This window comes from Diabrotica virgifera, chromosome 10 (assembly GCF_917563875.1).
Source record: "Diabrotica virgifera virgifera chromosome 10, PGI_DIABVI_V3a".
In the NCBI taxonomy this organism is placed as follows: Eukaryota; Metazoa; Arthropoda; class Insecta; order Coleoptera; family Chrysomelidae; genus Diabrotica; species Diabrotica virgifera.
Window position 1 is genome coordinate 26398842 of NC_065452.1, and position 19031 is coordinate 26417872.

The window sequence follows — 19031 nt, forward strand, 5'->3', positions numbered from 1 at the left end:
AATTGACAAACAATTTACAAAAACATGTCAAGTTTTTGAATACAAAATATCAACAAACATATCGACAAGGGTTGAAATGTCACAAAAAAAATAAAATTATTCAACAAATGTCCAACACAAACTGAAATTATTGTCCGTTTGTTTCCTCATTTTCTTATACACTCCACTGCACCGCACTGTACGGTTCTGGTTCGGAATTAGCAACAATTTCGTCAAAAAGTTGTTGCAACCTGACTTGTTCTCTTTCGTAATCAATATTCACATACAACTCCTAAAATTAATATCTATTATTTAAACTGACTATGGACCAAAAACGACAAAAACTTACCGTTAAGTATAACACAAATGGTAACCTCGGTCTCTCACACCGTCAGGTCAAGAACTATCCACACTTGGCCACAGATTTTTCAAGACTGAATAGTGTGATGAGGATTTGAAAGCTACCTGGCCGCGCGGACAAAAAATATGCGCATTTGAGTTTTACCGCGAAAAATCCATTACGCCGGTGTCATGGACCGTACGTTACCACTCGAAGGTTAAGGTACGTATCCATTACGTTGGTACTCCGTGTAGCTGTGCTCCAGAGTGGATACGTTGGTGCTCCCGCTCGGCGATCCAAGCGGTGGCGGTTTATATGTAGACGAGCACATGCCGTATCCATCGGATCAGTTACATGGAACACCAACGTAATGGATACGTACCTTTAGACAACTACACTGGCAATCATGTAACCTTAATACCAAGACAAAATACCCGGTAGATCAGGATGACATAATGAGGATTAAACTCTCTATGGAATTCTTCTTCTTTTTTGTATGTAGGCTTTTCCTTCTGTTTCTTCTTCAATATTAGCCTCCTAAATTGTTTAAACAGCACCATCTTTTTCTTGGTCTGCCAATACTTCTTCGTCCATTTGGTGACTTATCTCGTGCTATTTCTACTATCCTATCCTCTGCCATTCTACTAATGTGTTCGTTCCACTCCTGTTTCCGTTTTGTCACCCATTCATTTATGTCTTCTACATTGCATGTTCTTTTTACGTTTTCGCTTCTCTCCCTATCCAACAAACTTTTCCCTGATATTCGTCGAAGTATTTTCATCTCTGTTGTTTCTAGTAGTCGTCTCGTTTTAGATGTGTCAGGTCTTGTCTCCGCCGTGTATGTCAATATAGGTCTAATTGGTGCTTTATAGATTATTGCTTTTGTGTCATGTCTTAGGTGTTTGTTCTTCCATATTGTGTCATTAAGAGATCCCGCTGCTTTACTTGCTTTTAAGCTTTGTTGTCGTACTTCTTCAACATCTCCGTAACTAGTTATATCTATTATTCTATGGAATTAAAAATAAATACGAGATGGTTTCACCATTACCCAACACACCACCACACAAGAACAACGATAACAGCAACAGAAAAATCAAAAATACTAAACACTCATAGTCACAATAGATTTTATGTTTGTTGCAACTTCTCTTTTATTTTCAAACTTTCATCTATCAGTTCTGGTTCATAAATGATGTTGATACGAGAGAGGGTTTGTTCAATACAAGTCTTATTTCAGAGATGCAAGTTGATTATGAGAAAGCGTTTGATCGAGTACAACACGCCATGATGATGCAAATACTAAAAGAAGCATTAATTAACAACCAATATCTGAAAATAATTAGAAACCTTTACTGGAATCAGATTGCAAACATCAGAGTTGAAGGTGAACACACCCAATATTTGAAAATCATGCGTGGAGTGAGACAAGGCTGTATTTTGTCTCCTCTAATCTTCAATCTCTACTCTGAAAGAATATTAATTTATCGATCCTTTGCACGAAACTGAAAAAAGTATTCTATTAAACGGATAACGGCTAAACAACATTAGGTATGGAGGTGACATCATAGTATTTGCGGACAAACTAGAAGATCTACAAGTCCTTATAAACAAAATCATGTATTAGTCAACAATATGGACTCAATATAAACGTAAAGAAGACAACTACCTCGGCAACATAATAAATGAAGAATGGAACAACAACCAAGATATAAGAGCGCGCATCGGAAAAGCCAGTTCCACCTTCAACCTTCTTCAAGAACCACAACCTCTCTCTTGGCTTAAAAGTAAGAATGCTGCGATGTTAGGTCTTCTTTATCCTTTTTGTGGTGTCGAATCGTGGACCTTGAACGAAGATATGCGCAGAAAATTAGAAGCACTTGATATGTGGCTATATCGAAGAATATTTAAAATCCCGTGGACTGAGCGAGTCACAAATGAGGTCTTTAGAAGAATGAAGAAGAACCGAGAAGTACTAACCACCATTAAATCTCGAGAATTACAATATTTCGGACAAATTATGCGAAATGAATCCAGATATGAACTCCTACAAGCCATCCTACAAGGAAAACGGGGTCCAGGTAGAAGAAGAGGAACACCCTGGTTAAAGAACCTCAGAATCTGGTTTAACACAACATCTGTGCAGCTTTTCCGCGATGCTGCATATAAGATAAAGATTGCCATGATGATCGCTAACATTCGTCACGGAGAGGCACAGAATCAAGAAGAAGAATGTTAATCAGTCTAAAATATTTACTTGTATATGTGAATAGGGCCTGAATGCCCTATTTCAGGCCGTCGATCTAGGAAACTTTGTTAATTCCTTACGTGGTTCGATTATTTAAATGGCACATGATACAATCAGATCAATACCAACTGCGATATGACACAGTACTCTATTAATATGACGCCATTTTGATTTCTATATCAATAAATTCTATTAACTAACTCTCATCACGTGATACATTCCACTTCGCGATCGGACCATAACAACGGAGATACTACGTGGTAATCTAACATGACGCCATATTTGCTTGTTTTATACCTACAAATTCAGTATTTCGTGACCTTTCCAACGAGACCTTATGCCGGCACCACACTTCGCTATGTGCTATTTTTGTTATGCGGCTACACTGTATCCACCCAAATATTTGACCTTTGGTGTGTCAAAAACCGACAACTGGACGGATAGGCGTATTTGCTATGAGTGTGGCTAAAGCGAATATTGACGAATGCACCCACCACACTTCGTCCTATGTGGCCGAATAAGGCGCATAACAAATAACACATAGCGAAGTATGGTGCCGCCATCAGATGAACCAATATGACCATCCGATGCCGCATAGGAGTTAACAGCGCCTTATGCCCTCGCTAAATCAATAAACTATGTTAACGATAGCTTTTGTTTATCTGCTTTTAGAATCTTCCCGAAGTGTAATTTAGCAGTATTCATTTATTTACTGTTCCCGTTGGACTCCCGTTGACACGGGAGAAATGGACTCATTTAGGGAGTCGTTGACACGGGATAAATGTGTCGAGATTGTTTAAGGTCCCAATATCAATTGACCTATTCATGAATTGATAGTATTAACAGGGCCGACGATAACGGGCCTGTAAGGGATGCACTGCAGGTGGGCGGCCCTGTTTGGAGAGCGCCAAAATGAACTTTTTTTCTGCTGGTGTTACACAAATTACCAAAATAGAAAAATAATTTTTTAAACGTGGTTCAAATTCCAGTCATAATACGCTAATCTGTGGTTATTATTTTTGCATCCCACACACGTAAAATATACAACGATACAATGCCCACCGTGTAGTAATAAAATGTATTGCTAAATAAACTCAAAGGGCGCCTGCTAGTTTTGCATTCGGGAAACTTATACCCTAGCGCCGTCACTGAGTATTACAACACTAATATCAGGTAATTGTTTTTATTACCTTTTTGGTCAGTTTATTTTAAAAATACCCAATTTGTGGTTGAAATGTCTTTAAAAATGATCAAAAATTATAATCGGAAGTTTTTAGATTTATCGAAAAATAAGTAGCACGTGATGTGCATATTTAAAATTTATTAAAAGGATTGTTTCAAAAGATTTTCTATCTTAAAGCGGGTTACTTATGTCGAACCAAATATCCGAAATGCTGCTTCTAGGATCCCTATATAAAGACCCATTAATTCTAGGACATGAACAAAAACAACATAGCATCGGAGACGCGAGAGTTCCATGAACCTTACCGAGGACTTTGTCAAACAAACAACGTGGCAACACCACCTTCACAAAGTATCTCTGAAACCAAAATGCAGTGCAGCATACTGTAGCAGCACCGTTGCCGGCTGGTTTCATTCCAATCAATAATAACCGGCACTTGGCAGGTTCTCGGAGGGCCGGCAACGTGGCCTATTCGCCTCGATAGTTTAAACATCAGCTTGCCGATGCCGTGCTGTGTTGGCGAGGTTGCCGGCTGTGCAGGCGTGTAGATCGGTTTATTAGGATTTAATGTAGATTGATTCTATCTACACTGCCACTGCTCCATATTCCAATTGTTGGAAACAACTGATTAACGATTTCATTTAGTGCTCGCACCATGTGAATCAGTAATCTATTTAATTTTTGTATGTTCCACTCTTAAACCGAGTTTTAATTAATTATTGTATTTAAATAAACTATTTATGAATAAATAAATAGGTGAAACTAGTATTCTGCCAGCTATTCTAGCTTTTATCTAAATTAATTAAATGTATGTTCTTACTAAATACATAAAATTACTAAATACATAAAAGTAAACACAATTATTAAGACAAATATGGAAGAAAAATGCAATTTGCAAAAATGCAAATGCTTTTGTATATTTCCGGGTTTGTAAACGTTTCGAAGAACTCAACTAGCCATTTTCAACGCTGAGCAGCTTAAAAACAGTTTGTGCTTTGAAAAATCTTACAATGAAAATTTTACGAAAGATATTACACGTTAAATTTAAATATGTTAGTCGCTAAGTTATAACTATACTAAAATCACAATCAAGATGCACTAGAAATAAACAAACCAAGACACATTGAATGTTACAAGGAGCACTCCCAAATCATGATTTACCATGTATATGTTACCGTAAAAACCCGATTTCAGTTAAAACCCGAATTTACTAGGAAAAACTAGTTTTAACTATGGGCTTTAGACAATTCTAGTTTTAACTAGTGAAAACTAGAACTATCCAATATTTTCAGTTAATTCTAGTTGAGGCTAAACATATTTCAGTCAAAACTAGTTTTTACTAAACTTTTCAGCAATTTCCAGATTCAACTAAAACTCGGTAAATAATTTGTTACACCGGCTGTTTGCAAATAATGTCTCTAGAACGTAAAATACTGGACAAGATCGTAAGCGTAAAAAACCGCAAGTCCTTTTGACCACGTTGTTGTGTCATTGTCTTGCATCCAGGCTGCTAACATTTTCTCGGTATCTTGGTTAGCTCGCTCGACTGAATCTTGACTCTGGCTGTGCCTTGGTTTTCCATGAACTAATTTTGCCTCAGGCCAGTATGACATTACCTCATTTATAACTGCAAAAGTCAAAAATATTACTTAATAATATTAATTGATAAGCAACTTCTTCCGCCCTCTTTGTAATGGTCTCACAACAAAACAAATTTTGTTAAATGGTCTTGATAAACCATAATAAACTTGTAGCAGTGACCCTCTTGTGATTGCATATCGATCAAAACTACTTAACAGCGACTATTTACTTCTGAATGCAATATAGGTTTCGACAAAAGACCCCTCTTCGTTTCACACTTGCGTATTTTCTGGCGGTTTCAGTCTTCAACCTATCCCAACCTCCATGACCAGTAGCAACGTGGGCTGCTTCAATTATGTCAAAAATGTCTTCAGCAGGTACATAATATTTGATGGGTTCAATTCTAGAAGCCAACTTTTTTTATCCCAACCTGATCTTCGATATTATTACTCATGGTGAATAATACACAGTAGTGTAATATAACCAATAAAAACGATGCAGAAAAATCAACAGTTGCACATACTACCTTGTTACCGACCGTCTCTTCTCGCAACGATCTTAACTGGTATTCGCTAGTAATTCCAGTAAAAACTAGTATGAACTAGTATAAACTACTCTAAATGAAATTTGTTCGGGGTTTCTAGTTTTAACTGAATTTAGAAGTCAAAAGTTATTTTTACCAGTTAAAACTAGAATTGTCTAAAGCGCATAGTTAAAACTGGTTTTTCCTAGTAAATTCGGGTTTTAACGGTAATATAAAATATACACATTGTATAAATCCTAAATAATGATTACAAAGTTTATACATTGTAAATCATGATTCAGGAGTGCTCCTCGTCACATTCAAGTGTCTTGGTTTGTTTATTTCTAGTGTATCTTAATTGTGATTTTAGTAGTCAAGAATATTGACTAGTTATTTTAAAAAAAAGTGCAATATTTTAAATTCCATATATTATATAATAATAATAATAATTAGCGCGTCGAGCCTAGCAGGCTCATGGCTTGATTGGCCATTCTCCTCCATCCATTCTTGTCCATTGCTTCCATCCTCCAATTTGTGACGTTGAATCTTTTTAGATGTAGTCTACATCCATTTTCCACATTGTTCTGGGTCGACCTCTTCTCTGACGTTCTCCAATAATTGGAAGATACAGGATGGAGGAGGCAATAATTGGTCCTACAATTATTTTACTTGACAGTAGCATTTCCGGTAGTCTATCCTCTGGCATCCTCAGTATAGTTTGTCCACTTCCGTAGAAAAATAAGTGGAAACGATGTCGGTGAATTGTGTTTTTGTTGAATGCGCATCGTAGGTGGAGCCTAATATCAATACGACCAAGTACCACCGTATATTTTACAAAATATACGTATATTTTCACACAGTTTACGTTAACTTTTATTTTCTAGACGAAATGGTCGAAATGGGAAGGTTAAAAACAAAACGCAATTATTGGGCCGGTTCTGAGTGATATGAACCAGTTAGAAAAACTCCGCGAACATAAAACTTTCTGTCAACGTCCGGGATTTTTGGGGTCCGGACAAATAATCCCGGAAAAAAATTCTCACAAATTATCCCTTGACAAAAAATCCCCCCAAAAATTCCCGGACAAATAATCCCCACAAAATTTTTTGGACAAAATATCCCCACAAAAAATCCCGGACAAAAAATCCCCAAGAAATATTTGCTGCCGAATATTTCTCTAAAAGTTTTCCCGAAATTTTAACAAATTTCGAATTCCAATTCCATGCTGAAAACTTCAAATTTTACATGACAAAAGAGTGTGAGTTTTTTCAACAATCGTGGAAGATATGGGGAATGAGCTAAGGCCTCGTTTTAATGACAGGCGCTTAACAACAGCAAATATTTCTTGGGGATTTTTTTTCCTGGATTTTTTGTGGGGATATTTTGTCCAAAAAATTTTGTGGGGATATTTTGTCCAAAAAATTTTGTGGGGATTATTTGTCCGGGGATTTTTTGTCCTAGCTTCGGATTTTTAAGACTGCGAACGCTTAAAAACGCAACTGCGCAGGCGAATCTGTCAAAAACCAGTCATGGATTGTCTCCGCGAACAAAGCTTTTGTGTTTATATGGGATTAGCCACAGTTGATTGTAATGACAATTAGATTTTTACCTTAAAAGAGTTGACATTTAGATTTCCACTCTGTAAATCGTTTTCAAAAATGATTATTCTGGACCTCGGAGGTAAACTACACTATGTCGACATGGTGTTATTTTGAACAAGTTTCTTTAATCTACTTATTTTATTAGTTGGATTATACAAATTGGTTATTTATCATTAAAATATGGCCATATTGTCTTTCAACCAATTATGGGATATATCAGATTTTTATTAACATTAACAAAGTGCTTTAAACTTTGTTGCAAACACAGGCTAAACAGTTGCTCGAAATGATATAGTGTAGTTTACCTCCGAGGTCCAATATTATTATCAAAACCTCAACAACAACTTGGCGGTTATATACAGTAGGAAAAATGAAAGAATACCCATGAACGATCACATCAATCACCTATTTTGTATTTGCTGTTCTTTTTCTATAAATAACAAACGAGAGAGATAGATTATTAATTATCTTAATAATATGTGATTGATATGATCGCTCATGGGTATTCTTTCATTTTTCCAACTGTACTTTTGTTTAACACAATTTTCTTAATAATCTTTTTTGAAAACGATTTCCGGAGTGGACATCGAAACGTCACAACTTTTTAGATAAAAATGTAATAGTCATTGCCCTGAACTGTGGCCAATCCTATGTAAACATATTTAACTTAGACATGCCACAACAAAACAGTTTCAGAACCTTACTGAATAAACACATTAACCCAATTAAAACCGAGGTATTTACAAATGAGCTATTGACTTAATTTATCGAGGATTCCCACGACTGACTTTCAATTTTCAAGTAAGAAATCTTTGGCATAATTATGTATTTATATGAGAGTTTATTGTTGCAATATCATTGACAAATAATACATAACATGATCAGTGAATCCGGGAAAGAATGTTTAAATGCAAATTTTAATATAAATAAACATCAGTTATTTGTAAATAGAGGAACGTTGTCAGACCAACGATGCGTAAAAATTGTATTAAGTAGTGAAATTTTAATGTATTCTAAGTAAATGTTTCGTGAACGCTAATTTGAAAGTCTGACAGAATATTTGATTAAATTTAACGAATTTCTTATACAGGGAGATTTTTATACACATTTAAAGAAAAAATGGGATAGCTTGAATATTGCTATTACGAAGAAAACACGCCAACAGAAGTTAAAATCTCAGTATCCAATAACAGTTCGTAACAAAATATTATATTATTATCAAGTCGAAATAGTACAAGGGAACTTTGAATGTCGACATATAAAAATGAGCATGCTTCAAAAAAACGTTGAAACGCCAGGCCGAGTGAAATAGAAAAATGTATCAGAAAAAGATAAGAACTGAAGACGGGATTCAGCGCAACATGAAATAGATTTAAAGCAACGTGAAATAGCGAAATTTCTCTCAAAAAGGCTCGTTTTCACGCTACGTCTTAAGCAGGCCGCGCACTGAATCGGCATAGAGCGATCGGCTTGGCTAAGAGCAATCGGCAGATTTTGCTATACATACAGTAGAGCGTCGATTATCCGAACTAATTGGGGGACATGGGCGTTCGGAAAACCGATTTGTTCGGATAATCGAACTATATTGAGATTGTCATACATATTTATCCACAAGTGAATAAAAACCATATTTATATAACTGTATATTTGTTTATACCTTGATAATGACAAATAGCAATTAAACAAAAAAGTGCAGTCTTTGCAACAACATATTTTTGGATATACAATTGAAGATATTTTAAGCGTTAATTACTAACGCTTGCTCAGTACTCCAGTGCGGGGCCGGGGGTCGGGAGTTCGGATAACTGGTCGTTCGGTTGATCGGCGTTCGGATAATCCACGCTCTACTGTACATGGAAATAAATGAGCCACCGCGCACCGCCTAAGAACGTTCGACTGTCGAACGTTCTTAGGCGGTGCGCGGTGGCTTATTTATTTTCATGTATAGCAAAATCTGCCAATTGCTTCTTAGCCGAGCCGACCGGTCTGAGCCGATTCAATGCGTGGCCTGCTTTTTATTGTACGTTTTGCTGTGTGTCATGCAAAACGTACATCCTATCACACAAAACGTACAATAAGACGTAGCGTGAAAACAGCAAAACGTACGTCTTGTCGAATCAAAAAATTAAATCCGCTTATTTACAAAACCTACGTTTTGTATGACACACACAACGTACAATAAGACGTAGCGTGAAAACGACCCTTTATTGTACGTTTTGTGTGATAGGAAAAATTCTATCACATAAAACGTACAATAAGACGTAGCGTGAAAAAGAGCGTTTTTAAGCTAATACCAAACCCTAATTTATTGCATCTTTCCTTTATTTTTATTGCCCCGAGGAGCGTGGATCATTTTTTGATGAAGTAGCGGTAAACTGACACAGTTCAAAGAGATTTAACATGCAAGTGCGAAAACTCCCCCCTTTCAATCACGGGACTGATACGATCAGACGTGGTCTAACTACGTTGTGTTAAGATATTTATCATTTTATAAATTAACCAAATTAATAACAATCCTACCGCCCACACTGGTATCGAATGGTCCTTACTCTGGGTCCGACCGATTTTATCAAAAAATAAATATTTAGTAAGTGCACAGTAATAAGGGGTGCTAACTGTGTGCTTTTTCCTTTGCACTATTATATACATTTTCTACCTCTTTGGCGACGTTTAAATTGGAAAACTGCTTCAACACGTTCTTCAACGCGTCGTTGGACCGAGGCTTTAGATGTTATATATTTAGTATCTTCCTATACGGTATAGAGGCAGGCACTCTGACTAAAGCGATGATTAAAAAAGTGGAAGTTTTAGAGATGCGGCTTTACGGAAGAGTCCTGAGAATATCTTACGTAGACAGTGACGAATGAAGAAGTTCTGCGAAGACTTTCAAAAGCATCAGAACTAAATAATGAAATAAAAATTTGAAAACTACAATACCTTGGCCACATGATGAAAAGAACAAAATAGCAGCTTCTGCAGAATATCATGCAGAAAGATTTTAGAAAAGCTCCGATGTAAGGCGACGAATCTCATGGCTGCGCAATGTTAGGGGGTGGTTTAATTGCTTGTCTAACAAGCTTTTTCGAGCGACTCTGTAAACAGAATACAATTAGGCATGATGATCGCCAACCTTCGAAAGAAGACGACAACTTAAGAAGAAGAATAGTACAAGCATGATAAATGTGAGTTTATATATTTGGTTTTTCGTGTTGAAAATAATCCAGAGCAATACGTACGAGCAACAGTTAAAGTTAAACCTCCTCTTTATAGATTTCAAACAAGCTTACGATTCTGTGATAAGAGGCCTCTGTACCAGTCCCTAAGAGTACTTGGAAGGAAGCCTAACAGGAAAATTTGAAGTTAAAAGGGGATTAAAGCAGGGAGATCCACTGTCCAGCTGTCCACAGTACTCTTCAATCTCTTGTTGGAGACAATATTGAGAGAGAGTTGAATACGAACGAAAGGTATAATCTATGACAACAGAAGCCAGGTTCTGCGGCCTTTGCGGACGATGTAGTGCAAATGGCAAGAACTAAGGGAACTGCTGAAGATTTTCAAACTCTTTGAAGTAAAGGCTAAGCAGTATGGACTGGGGATTAATGAGCAAAGAACAAAATATTATATGGAAATCGGACAGACCGCATATGAAGAAACACAACTGAAGACTACCACAAACAACGAGAGTAAATAGTATTGCTTCAAAAAGGAGACGAAGTATCTAGATCTAGGAGTAATTCGTAACAACTAAAGGGGAAGAAAGGCAAGAAATTGAGAAGAGAATTTCGAGAGGAATGAAGACTGTCGGAGCCCTACACAAACTACTAAGAGCAAAAAGCATCTCCAGAGCGGCAAAATTGAGACTATAACAGTGATCCAGCCCACAGTCCCTTACAGAAGCGAAACATGGGCCATAAACAAAAATTAAGAAAATATGCTGAACATCTGGGAGCGGGGTGTCCTAAGGAAGATATTCGGGGGAGTAAAAGACAATGAAGACGTTCGGATGAGACGAACAAATGCAGAGATCAGAGAGCTGTACCGGAAACAAGAAATAAGCCAGATCGTCAGAACAAAGAGACTTAGTTGGTAAGGTCATCTTGAGAGAATGGCTGACTGAAGGTGGGCAAAGGACTCGCTGACGAGAGGGGAAGGAAAAAGGAGAAGAGGACGACCAAGAAAAAAGTGGCTAGAAGCGTGTAAGGAAACCCTAAAAACAATCGGGATAACAAATTGGAGAACTGCGGTCATGGACAGGAGAAAATGGAGGAAAACCGTGGAGAAATTCCAAGTATCTATATATATATTTCCTTTTTGACACGTAGGAACAATCTCAGTGTTTGAATCAGTTTACTTCATATAATTTAGTTTAACATCAAGATGAAGGTGCAAGCACTCCATGTATTTACAGGAAGAATGAACGAATCAAAGTACACAACTTGTTTACAAAATCATGGTGATGAATTACCGATACCACTGTAGTTTTTTAGACTCTTTATAGCAAGAATATTCTACTGGAAAACTTACAACCTTTGTAATCAAACTTGTTCAAACAGAACAAAGCTCATTACTGATTGTCCTACTTCAACTAGGCCCTTTTGAAGGTCAAATATAATACACAATCCTGTACCCTCTACATAATTCAGCTCTTGAAATCGTACGTAATCTAAACGACCAGCAGGGGGTGCATTCTGTAAACGGGCTAGGGTAACCACCCTAAATTTAAATCAAGGGATTAAACTCTATTGTATATTTTGCTCAGTCAATTGCATCAATTTTTTACTTAAATAAAGTAAAATTTTAACTTAAATAAATGTAAGTGAAATTTGTATTCGACGTAAAAGCAATAAAAAAACAGCGGAACTAACTGACTTGACAATGGCAAGTGAGATCTTGCCGAAACGTCGTCAAAATAATGGTTTTTCGAAAACCAAAATTATTCAACGCGGAGTCAAACCCGGAAAACCACAGAAAGCACATATACATTAGGGTGGAGTGAAAATAAAACAAAATTTTTTTTTTTCTCAAATTTTTTCGCCTGTATGCGGAAAAGTGGTCTCACGTGTAGTGTAAGTAGCTTGCAAAAAATGAATTTGATGGGATAATTTTTTCCGGTGCCCCAAGCCACCTAAAAATTAAGATAACGTGAAAATAAAACAAAAATTTTTTTTTCTCAAATTTTTTCGCCTGTATGTGGAAAAGTGGTCTCACGTGTAGTGTAAGTAGCTTGCAAAAAATGAATTTGATGCGATAATTTTTTCCGGTGCCCCGAGCCACCTAAAAATTAAAATAAAGTGATTTTTTTTGCAGCTCTTCGCTTGTTTTCCGTGAAAACAACCCAGAACTCACCACGAGGAGGTGGCTGCAATTCGAGTTCCACCCACCCACCCACCTTTAAAACGTTTATGATTTAATGCTTGAGATTAGCTAAAAACTCAACTTTTGTGTTAAATTTAGGTAATGCTTGTCGGGAAACTATTTGGGACCTTATGAAGCCATCTCTTGCTTCAGGCCCACATACTTTTAAGGATGCCTCTGTTACCAACTTAACGCAGCGTTCTATAGCTTGGGAGTGACAGGGAAAACGTAGTATCTCCATTTCTTCAGGAACATCTTTAATCATCTGTTTTAGATCTTCTGTTGAAATTTTTTTTGTCATTGGAGGTTCGCTTATCACTAATTGTTGCCAGTCAATCATTTCAATGTAGTCATTTGCGTTAAAGTTAATTTCTGGGACTTTAAATTTTCTTATTTCATGGGAGTTTCTGGATTTTAAGATTCGCCGCAAACCTAACTCTCTGATATGCTGCCGTTCATCACAAAGCATTGCTATCAACACATTTTCAGGATGTGCAAAATAACCATTAATTTGTATTATCCTGTCCACTATTTTTTGCAGTTCAGGTGACAAATACCTCGTCCTTTTTACTAAATTAAATAAATGTACTGGTCCATCAAAACAAAATGGTCTTGCTTTAATCTCGAACCACAGTGGGGCATATACGTTTTGTATATAGCATACCAAAGATTTTAGGTTTTCCGAAGGAGGATCTGTTGCTACGTAAAGACGAAGAATTCTGCTTGCAGTTGTTAGCCATCTAGCATGTGAAATTTTTCCCGGTTGTCTTCTTGCTAAGTCACTCGAGATTTTACCGTTAGATACTGAATTACTAATTTCAAATAAATATTTCTGATCCGTGCTAAGCTTCTCGATTTCCTTTGCATCATATTTGGGTAAAACTGATCGAATTTGCTCAAATTTAACTACAGGAAGATGCTCGCAGTTTTGTAGTCCTTTTCCAATTTGTCCTGAAAACTCACGTGGTCCGGTAGTTTCTCCATCCAAGTGCTTTATTAGATGGCGCAGAGGTAGTTCATTGGTATGTAATATGCAAATAAACCATTGCATTGATCGACCAATTGCAAGTTCTACTTTACGGATAACACCATTGTGAATACCTGTATTGACAGCAGTTCCGTCGCATCCAACAGCTACCAAATTATCAAGGTCTACATTTTTATTTAGAAAGTCCAACATTGTCTTGCTGATTTCTTCTGCACTACCCGACGATACACTAATATGTCCTATATATTTTGACTTGGGCTCAGAGACTAAGACAATATGTTCTTCAGATATGGTAGTTTTGTAGTATTTATTATCCTTCATTTCATTTTGTAGAGTTCTATCTTTTCTACCATCAAAATAGATTCCATGAAGAAATTTAAAAATTTTTGTATCATCAATTTTAATCTGGTTGCGCCTTTTTTTTCTCTCCCGCCTAATTTTACTCCGATCTATGATTTTGTCATGACTTTCTACCGAGATGAAACTTAGATCTTGCAACACCGAGTTTGTTATTATGGATGCTACTCTATCAGATACTCCTGTACGATCGCATGCTTGAGCTAAGTTTGGCAAACTAATTCGCATTTGTTTTGTTTTTTTTGTATTCGGTAAATCGTCTTTTGTTCCGGTTTTTGTATTTTTCTCGTAGACACTTGTGGCACTTTCATCTGAAGACTCACTTATAATTTGTTCTACTGGAAGATGTGTTTCGGATCTTGATGAAGAAGATGTAGCTATTGGAGATTGTGTTTCCACAATTTTCCGGTAAATAGAGCGTTCTAGTTTTTTGGTAATTACTTTATCCACCGAACCAATTACCATTTTTCTATCATGCCTCTGATCTTTAATGAAGTCATGCTCTCGAGCCGGTATTTTATTTTTGCATTTGCATAATAAATAGTCAGAACATTTGCATGATGCAATATCAAACAATTTCTTTTCCAATAAATCTCTAAAATCTTTAACCTTTCTTTGCATATTGGCTGAGTTTCTACTTTTCATAGGTTTTTTAATATTTCTGTATTTTTGATGTAATTCCTTTAATTTAGATTTAATTTGTTGATCGGATATTATCGGAATGGATGCTTTAACCCACAGCAATTTTAATTCAACAAGAAGAATTTCATTAATGTCACTAACAGTTGGTTCAGCATTATTTGCTGCAGCTTCTTTCATAAACTGGCGAATACACAAAAAGTTTCTGATAACATCAGCACAGGTCGGTAACATATTGTCTTTAAACTTCCTTGGTGCTCCAAAAACACAACAAGCGACGTCTGTTCGTGTTTTAGGCATGTTTTCTTTTTTTACGGATCTCACGGACACAGTTTAACAACACAGAATAAAACAACGGTTCACTGTATTGCATCTAAATTGATACTAATACAAGAAACGCAGTTTGCTCTCGAATCGAACTACTACCAAAATTAACCAAGTAAGTATTAACGAAGGCGGGCGCATCGGCGCATTACTTTAGTGGGAGGCCAATAGCCTCAAATTTCGAAGTAGTGGGGGCACCGCTAAACGAAGTCCGATCGATTTGAAATTTTGCAGGGTATTACAACAAATATGCAGACCACTTTTCCGCATACAGGCATTTTAAATTTTAAAAGTTGATTTTTTCGCTCCACCCTAATATACATAGCTCTCGCAGAAACTTCAAGTGTAACATATGTGGAAAAACAAAATTATTGTTTCGTGTACACATCTGACAAATCTGAAGCCAGGGAAGGATTTATAGAATATAATCGAGTATCAGCAAAATAAGCAATAAAATAATGACTGAACAATTCAAGTGACCCTAATAGGCTGCTGCAGATGGAGAATATGTGGCAACAGCGCCTGTAACTAAGCAAGCTGAATTTGCTACGCTCCAGTATCATTTTATGATTTTACCATTATGAAAAACTTTTCAGTACTCCAAGGAGGGAAAAAATTAGATCTTTATATTTTCGTAAGAATTTTGGAACAGTCTTAGATCAATTTTCGTAATAATAATAATCATAAAAAATTAGACATTACATGCATTTAATACACATAGTTTCAAGAGTTATGCATCACCTAAAATTATGCTCATTTTCATAGTGATTTTTTCGTGAACAGATAATGGATTCCGCTATTTTTTTATTATCTTAAATTTTTTCTTTGATATTTACACAGTTGGACAAGGGTTTACTCAAGCTTCTTTTTTGAACTTATACCGGGTGGAACAAAAGAAATGTTTTTATGTTAGGAAGGATGAGGTACAAAATGTGAGTATACATACATCGAAATCGTATTATTGTAGTCTTGTTTTGTGAACATTTTTTTTTAATGTCCCTGATATCTTTAGAAACAAAACGAATAGACGGTTTTGTTCACTTTAGCCAGACACACACGTTAGGTAAGGAGATAGGGGTAGGAATAACTATAAAGAAAAGAAAGTTGGAATACTTGGGACACGTTACGAGGCACCGTAAATACAGGGTGTTTCATTAATAATTGTCCATATATTAACTGGAGAAACCTTAGCACAAAATACGAAGATTTAACCTAAAACACTTAAATAAAATGTGGTTCCTTACTGAGTTACAGGGTGTTTTATCTAAAAATTTTAAAACTATTTTTGCTCAGCATTTTAAAACTGTACTGTACAAACTACTAAATTATTTTAACTATTTATAATGGGAAATAAGCCACAATATTATTAAAAAATGATTTTTATTAACGTTTCGAAATTATGTTAAACAAACGTTTCTGACTATTACCAGAGGCGTACGACGGGGGAAAGTGAATGGTTGACCCTTTCCAAATTCTACACCACTGGGGGAATTGCTATTTTAGTTCAATATTTGGATTCTCCAGTACTTTCTATGAAAATAATATACTCTTCATTCGTAACGATAAAGTCATTAGTTTTCGAGATCTTTGAAGTTAAAAATGAAACGACATACGGTTATTTTGATTAATGTACCGGGTGTCCACTTATATTTTCCCCCATTTTAACTACCTATAACTTCTAAACGGCTCAAGATAGACATATGCGGTTTACGCTGAAATGTTTTATTTTAGCAAAAGTTTTGTCTGAATGGATTGCATTTTTTATATCGCTTTCAAATACGAAAAGAAAAATGGCGGATTTTTGAAAAACACCTTGTTGACTTTTTTTTAATGGAACACCCAATATATTTTTTGTAAATGGAAAGAAAGGTCATTAACCTATCCAAAGATGTAAAGTTTTTCAAAATCGGTTGTCAAATCACTGAGTAATTAATTTTTAAAATGAGAGGTGCAACGTGGATTTCACATACCTAAATAACATAACTAAGCAAATTGATATTATGTTATGTGATTTCCACATTACATCTCTCATTTTAAAAATTAATTGCTCAGTCATTTGACAACCGATTTTAAAATTTTTTATATCATTGGATAGGTAAATGACCATTTTTTATATCGCTTTTAAATAAAAAATGGCGGATTTTTGAAAAAAACGTTGACTTTTTTTATTAAAACATTTACAAAAAAATATACTGGGTGTTTCATTAAAAAAAAAGTCAACAAAGTTTTTTTCCAAAAATCCGCCATTTTCTTTTCGTATTTGAAAGTTATATAAAAAATTCAATACATTCATACAAAACTTGTACTAAAATAAAACATTTCAGCGAAAACCGCATTTTTCGCATCTTAAGCCGTTTAGAAGTTATAGGCAGTTAAAATGGGGGAAAATATAAGTGGACACCCGGTATTGTGTTGCTTCATTTTTAATTTCAAATATCTCGAAAACTAATCATTTTATCGTTAGGAATGAAGAGTATATTATTTACATAAAAAGTATTGGAAAATAAAAAAATTACACTAAAATAGCAAATTCGTCAGTGGCGTAGAATTTGGGAAGGGTCGACCAGACACTACCCCCTGTCGTACGCCTCTGGTAGTAGCTAGAAACGTTTATTTATCTTAATTTAGTAGGGTGTGCAGTACTTACACTTTCTGCCAAGTATGATAAGGATACGCCAAATAGTTTTAAAGTACTGGGTACAAATAATTTTTAAATTTTAATCATACGAATTATATCATAAATTAATCAAAATAACTGTGCCGTTTCATATTTAACTTCAAATATCTCGAAAGCTAATGACTTTATCGTTACCAATGAAGAGTATATTATTTACGTACAAAGTATTGGAGAATCTAAAAATGGCACTAAAATAGTAATTCCTCCAGTGGTGTAGAATTTGAGAAGGGTCAACCATTCACTATCCCCTGTCGCACGCCTCTGGTAGTAGCTAGAAACGTTTGTTTATCATAATTTAGTAGGGTGTATAGTAGTTGCACTTTCTGCCAAGTATGAAAAGGATACGTCGAATAGTTTTAAAATGCTGAGCAAAATAGTTTTTAAATTTTTAGATAAAACACTTTGTAACTCAGTAAGGAACCACATTTTATTTAAGCGTTTTAGGTTAAATCTTCGTATTTTGTGCTACGGTTTCTCCAGTTAATATATGGACAACTATTAATGAAACACCCTGTATAGAGTAACTCAGCTAATTATCCAAGGAAAAATAGACAGCAGAAGCAGATGTGGCTCCAAAACTTGCGTCAATGGTTCGGATTGTCATCTGCCGAACTATTCAGATCTGCTGTTAACAATGTCAGAATAGCCATGTTAATTGCCAACGTTCGGAACGGACAAGGCACGTGAAGAAGAAGAGAAAGTTTTAATCCGATCTTGTGGTAATAGCTAATAAAAAACTGAGGAGTCTTACATTCATATAACTTCATAATAGCTTTAAAGTTGCCTTAAATGCAGTTGTGGTAAAGTTACCATTCTTTGAAAATATAATACCTTGAGGCAGCGGCCTCGTTTTGTTCTCAGATATTACATCCATTAAAACCGGCAAACTTTTAACTCAAGAACATTCAGCTGCTTAGGTCGAGAGATAAAATCAGTTGATGATAAATTGCGAATTTAAACATGCTTCTCTTGATCTTTCGTCCAGACATTTCCAAATATTTAGAGATGAAATAGAGGCGGGAGATAATCTAGAAAAAAGAAAGGATTTCTAAAGTGGATAATGCGATTTCGCGTGTTTGTCTTTTCTGTATGAGGAACAATAACTTTCCGAATAAACCACCAGAAACTACTACTGTATTTCCGAACATCCTTCACTTTATAGATTCTGGTTTATAAATTAACTTTGCGTTCGAAAAATTATAAATAAACATTATACAGGGTGTCCCGAAATGATTGGTA

General features: G+C 35.7%; 1 protein-coding gene across 5 annotated transcripts in view; it reads right to left on the minus strand.

The window, feature by feature from the left end:
* LOC114342253 (trithorax group protein osa) overlaps positions 1-19031 on the minus strand; it is a 449443-nt gene that overhangs the window by 352565 nt on the left and 77847 nt on the right. The gene's annotated exons all lie outside the window — the stretch shown is intronic.